Here is a 6,182-nt window from a genome sequence, read left to right as displayed (position 1 = left end):
AGGGTGTCAATATGTACTGTTGAAGGGCAAACATAAGATGCAAAAAAATCATGCCAAAAATCTCATTTTTTTCAAATAAATAAATAAATAAAGTGTACATTTCCATAGGAAGAAGATTGGAAGGGTATATATACCAAAAAATACTTTATTATAAACTAGAGCCAACCAAACAAAATCCCATAAAAACTTGAGACTGCATTTCATAGGCTTGGAGCTGAATCTAATACAATGAACATTAGGACCTCATAAGGGAGTAGATATAAATCATCTCTTTTTTAAGCCCTGAAAGACGTCAGGAATAAAAGAAAATTATAGGTCACAGGGTAAAGTGGGCTACATTCTTCATCGTGGGTCAGAGTAGTAAACTCACACCCTGAAGTGTATACCTTGTCTCATACTGTGAAACTGGCTTTACTGCGAAATTGAAAGAGACTTACAATTTAAGTCATCCAGCAGATTCTTGAGTCAGTGGAGAAATAGTGGAAAGTTTGCAGAAGTAGGTGACTGTATCTTGAAACAGCCATCCAGTGTAACAGGATTTGTCAGAAATATATTTACTTCCTAGTTTTATTTTCTGTTTTTACCAAGAAATGAAAATTAACTCTCTTGTCTCAGATATGTTAAATTATCTAACAAAATTAAGAAACAAAAATCTCAGCATTCCAATGACTATGGGACCACGAGCATGATATTTACTCTTTGAGTTTCCATTAAAGCACATGATAATAACTAATTCTGTAAGCACATTGTAAAGGATGACACAGAAATAGAACACACTGTGGAATTAATCATTGCATAAGAGCTAAACAATTAAATAACCTATTTTAAATTTAAACTTGCAATGCCGGTATTTTTTTTATTTTAAGGGTTGGCTGACCCCATTTCCTTCTCCATTACCATAAATTTCTGTATTTACTGGAAAATTCAAAAGTGATTTCAAATCTGACAAGATTTTTTAAGTCTTGAAGTAAAAACCCTATATTAGTACAAAACAAGAAGTATTACTGCTGTTTGGCTTCTGAATCCTGGACTTAATTTTAAGTGAACAAATGATATAAAAAGCGCTGACAGAACAAGAGAGAATTACAGAATGAGATGACAGGACTCCAACGCATAAAACTCAGAAACACAAACATTCTGATTAGCAAAAGTACTTATTTGATTAAATAGCAATTCTTAGCATTAAAAAGGTGGCTCAAATGAAAAGCCAATGTCCTTGCGTTATTTAAAGAAGAAATAACCCTATACAACCACCAAGGAATTTATACAGGCTGTAGATGAGAAAAAAAGTCTAAAATAAGGTATCTAAACTCTCTCATTTCTTACATTGAAAACTACTGGTCGATATGCTAATAATTCTCAAAACCTTTATCTCTAGAACAACTCTTACTCCAAAGTTCTGAAACCACATAACAAACTTACTTTTGGATATCTCTCCTTACCTGTGCTACACTTGTGTCCCTTACTCACAACTTATGCAAACTGGAACAAATCATCTCTCCCCAGCCCTTCCCTAGTCTGACTCCTCTTCCAGTGTTTTGAATTTCAGTGAAAGGTATCAAAATCTACCAGATTTCCCAAGGAGCAAACATGCATGTCATCCTTGATATGCTATTTCCCATGTATCTCATATCAGAGTAAGAATTCCTGCTATTTCTAGTGTCTAAACATCTCTAGAATATTATATCAGCCAGGGTGCAGTAAGGAAAACCACACTAGTTACTTCAACAGAAAGATTTAATATAAGGACTCAGTTAAGTGGGTATCGGAAGGTTGAAAAGGGAAAGAGAGATGCCCGAGGTAACGGAGAGAGGATTGCAGGGGGCAACCACCACTTCTCGGACTGGAGGAACAGAGAGCAGAGGTTGGGGTTATCAGAATTTAGGAACTTGGGGGAAGGACCCTGAAATTCTTGGAACCCAGGCTTGAAGAGGGGCCATTGTCTGGCAGTTGCTAATGCTGGAGGAGCTCAGCAGAGAAGTTGCATCAGGTTGGCAGTGGGAGGGGAGACAGCTGATGCTGGGGCCTCTGCGGGGGTGATTAGGCCGGTTCAGGGAGTGTGAAACGAAGCTGGACCAAGGGACTTCCCTGGCGGTCCAGTGGTTAAGACTCCGCGCTTCCACCGCAGGGGGTACGGGTTCGATCCCTGATCGGGGAAATGAGATTCCACATGCAGCGTGCGATGGGGCCAAAATATTAAAAAAAAAAAAAAAAAAGTTGGCCCAATGGCTGTTTCTAGGATGAAATACTATTGCTGGGCTTAAACTGATAGGATCAGCAAACGTGGAATGAGCGGGTCTCTTTCTCCCTCCTTAGCCTTGTAGTCTCCCTTGAGGGGTCCCTATTGGGAGAATCTAACATGAGGTCAGTGGGGAGAAAAGAAATATAGTCCACAGGGAGCTAGTATCAGCATCACAGAACAAAATATAAACAAGTGTGTTTGGTGCCAGGAGGTAGTAGCTGTCAAATGACGAAAATAAAACCGTTTAGTTTGATGTCCCTTATTTAAGGGGAAACAATCAATGGGTTGGAGGAGTACAGTGCCTCAGAAACAGTGGAGTCCTCTTTCCAAGGATGTTTGGGCAGGAGTGAGTTGTAAAGTTTGTTAGAAGCAGCAACACAGAAATAGGGCATGATTGGTTAGGAGGTTGGAGAGTTCTTCACAAGGCTAGCAGGTCAATTAGGGCATAAGGAAAATGTATTTGGCTTAAATTGATTACCCTGGGGTTGCATATCTGACCTTATTTAGAACAAGGATATCAGAACAGATTCTTGGTGTTTGAGGACTGACTGGCTGGAAATACTGTGTTTCTGGTCAAGCAGAGCATTTACAAGGACACGAAAGTTATGTAAGTTTTGGTTTGCTGACATGGCACCCTACGTCCTTCATAGTTCCTCCTTTTCTCTCCATCCCCACTGCTGCTCTTCTGCCTTTGTTTGGTACCATAATCTCTCAGTTGACCTAATGCAGTAGCCTCCTAACTGGTCTTGCTGTTTTCTCTCTTGTCTGCCTCAAATCCACTCTCCACACAATGGCCAGAGTGTTGGCTTTATTATATAAATGAAATTATGATCATGACACTCCTTTAATCAGATGCTTCCAGTGGGAGCCATTAGACAATGTGGTGAGTTAAGATCCCTAGGTATGCTCTACTGAACCTCTCTTGGGGGGTCAAGTTTTTGGGCTACACCTTGAAGGAGCCTCTTTTTCCTCACAGGGAGTTAGGTGCTGGTCAGCTGGGGTTGGCTATAAACACAGCCATAGGAAATGGACATCTTTAATTTTACGCCTGTAGTGTCTGACTCAACTATTATTTCTTGATAGATGTTCATGTGTGAAAGTTGTTTCCTAGAACTTTTTCTCTTCTGTTTTTGTAATTAAGCCTTTTTGTAAAGGCTCAGTTTGCCAGATAGTGAACCCTAAACAATTTAAAAAAATTATCTGTTTCTCAGACCTCTTTGGCATATGGATTATTTTTTTGAGCTAAATGCCATTGAGAACCAGCAGACGCAAGACAAGATTTAAAAACAGGGTACAAGCTTTCCTTTCGTAAAGGAAATTTATATCTATAAAGGAAATTGACATTAGTAGAAGACACTGAACAACTTGTAGCAATAAAGGGGGCACTGACTTAAATCTGCCTGACAAACTTTATCACTTAACCCTTGTTTACCTCACTTTTCCTGCCACCTCTCCATAACTTGCCTCCGCTCCCCTTCCAACCTTCTCCAGAAGCCCCAAACACCTTTCCTTTAGCCTAAGATGGTATCTAGTCCTAAATTCTAAACACCTCTTGGAGTTACACATCCCCTGAGTTTCTCTCATGTATATGTAAGATATACATGCTAACAAACTTCCCTTTGCTTTTCTCTTGTTGGTCTGTCTTTTGTTGAGCCCCAGCAAGAACCTAGAAGGGTAGGAAGAGAAATGTTTTCTTTCCTCCTCTATGACTATATTCCATTCTCACAGTATAAGTGATCCAAGTCCTCTTTCTTCACCTTTAGTTCTCCTGTTGGCCTAGAAGAGGTTTTTTCTACCTTAGCACTACTTTGGGCAGGATAATTCTTGTCTGTGAGAGGCTGCCCTGTACACTGTAGGATGTTTAACAGCATCCCTGGCACCCATCTTCTAGATGCCAGTATCATGCCCACACCTGGTTGTGACAACCAAAAATGTCTTCAGAGAGTGCCCTGTATTTTTATTTGCTAGATCTGGCAACCTTACCTGGGGAAAAAAATCATCCCTGGTCAATGTTCACTGGCCTAGAGACAAGTGCAAGTGTTTCGCCACTTGCAATGAATCAACTGCTTTATTATTACTTTGTTTTTAGTGTCATCTGTCCATTCAAACATTTCATCTTTCACAATTATAATGAGTATTGTGTCTTTAGAACCGGATTGTAGGGCAGGAAAAAGAATTTTCCCTCTACCCTTCTAGGTTCTATGGCTGAGAACCCACCTGTAATAAAGACAGATTAACAAGAGGAAATCAAACAGAAGTTTAATAACATGTATACCTCTTGTACACATGGGAGAGACCCAGGAAAACTCTTGGAAATGGCCAAGCCACCACCTTAAATACCTCCTTCAGCTAAAGACAAAAGAAGATTTTGGGGGAGGGGCAGTTATGGGAGGTGACCAAGAAAAGCACAGAAAACAAGGGTAAGGGTGTTATGCAGATTTAAGTCATTGCCTTATCCATTGGTAAATTTCCAGAAGTTATCCTTTTCTTCCTGGTACAGTGAGGGAGACACTTTTACAAATGGAGAATTCCCTTATAAATGTAAATCTCCCTTACAAAAGGGTAAATTCTACTGCTTTCAGAGATCTGCAGTTTTTCAAGAATAATCAATTCAAAATAATCCTTATGCTAAAAAGACATATTTTAGGGTGACACATTCTGCTACCCTTTGTCAGGAAGGAAAAAAACCTTTCCTCTACCCATCTAGGTTCTTCTGGTTGGTCTAAGAATTAAATTGACAAAAGACAGATTAACAGGAAAAACTCAGATTTAATTTTGTACATATAGGAACCTAACATACATGAGAGGTTCAGCGACAGAAAAGTAAAATAAGGTATGTGTGCCATCCTGAGCTAGGGAATGGGACAGGGGCCTGGGGCTTCCAAGGACAGGAAGTTCATTCACAGGATAATAATAAAAAGAGGACATGTTTAGTAATTAAATATTTGCCCTGCCATATTAATTGGGCCACTTAGATAAAATTTACCTCCAGTAATAACGTTTTTCTGGGAAAAACCCCCAACTTAAGTTCTTCTAGGTAGTTAAGGGAGGGGCAATAGTTTCCCTTGAACCCACAGGATCTTGATTGCCTTTAGTTCAAAATAATCCTCATGCCAAAGTGGCACATTTTGGGGAAGCTTGTCCTGAACCCTTACACCTTCAAGATGCAGTCAAGGGAGAGATGCAGAATCCAAATAGAGGAGTTGTGGTCCTGATAAGAAATTAGAGAAGACTCTTTTTTTTTTTTTTGGCCGTACCACGTGGCAGGCGGGATTTTAGTTCCCTGACCAGGGATTGAACCCCTGTCCCCTGCAGTGGTAGTGCAGAGTCCTAACCACTGGACTGACTGACAGGGAATTCCCTAAAGAAGACTTTTGAGTTCAGTTAGGGTGAAAAGAGTCTGCAGAAACTACAAATTAGTTAGAAGAGGTTACAAAGAAAGCTGAAGGGGATTACGAAAGATTTGCATAAGAGAGTGAAGGATTTAAGTCAGTGGGAAAGACACTTAAATGTCTTAGGAAATAAAGGAATGAGAAATGACACTAAGCCAAAGAGGAAGTCAGCTGCAATCTTAGTGGGTATTGCAGGCTTCCGTCTCCAACAGAAGAATTAGCTAATTCTTAAAACTCCTGGGAGGTAGGCCCCAAAGCTAAGTCCATAGTAAAGTGTCTAAGTCTCATTATAACAATGATAAGAATAGCCCATTGTGTCCATCATTGGAGTAGGAAGAATTTCCCTGAAAAAAAAAAAAAAAAAATATATATATATATATATATAGGCTTAGGCCTTGGATCCTGGCGCCAAATCTTGGCCACAAAGAACCTTAACTGATCAAATCAGTTTGCTTGGGATGGTTGAACGCTTTCTCTCATGGGTGTGTATTAATTCTGGGAAAGTTTAGCACTTTGCTGTGATTGTGTTAAGTTCAGAGAAAATGTGT

Source organism: Balaenoptera borealis (genome assembly GCF_965194805.1).
Source record: "Balaenoptera borealis genome assembly, chromosome: 10".
Classification (NCBI taxonomy): domain Eukaryota; kingdom Metazoa; phylum Chordata; class Mammalia; order Artiodactyla; family Balaenopteridae; genus Balaenoptera; species Balaenoptera borealis.
This window is presented reverse-complemented; position numbering follows the sequence as displayed.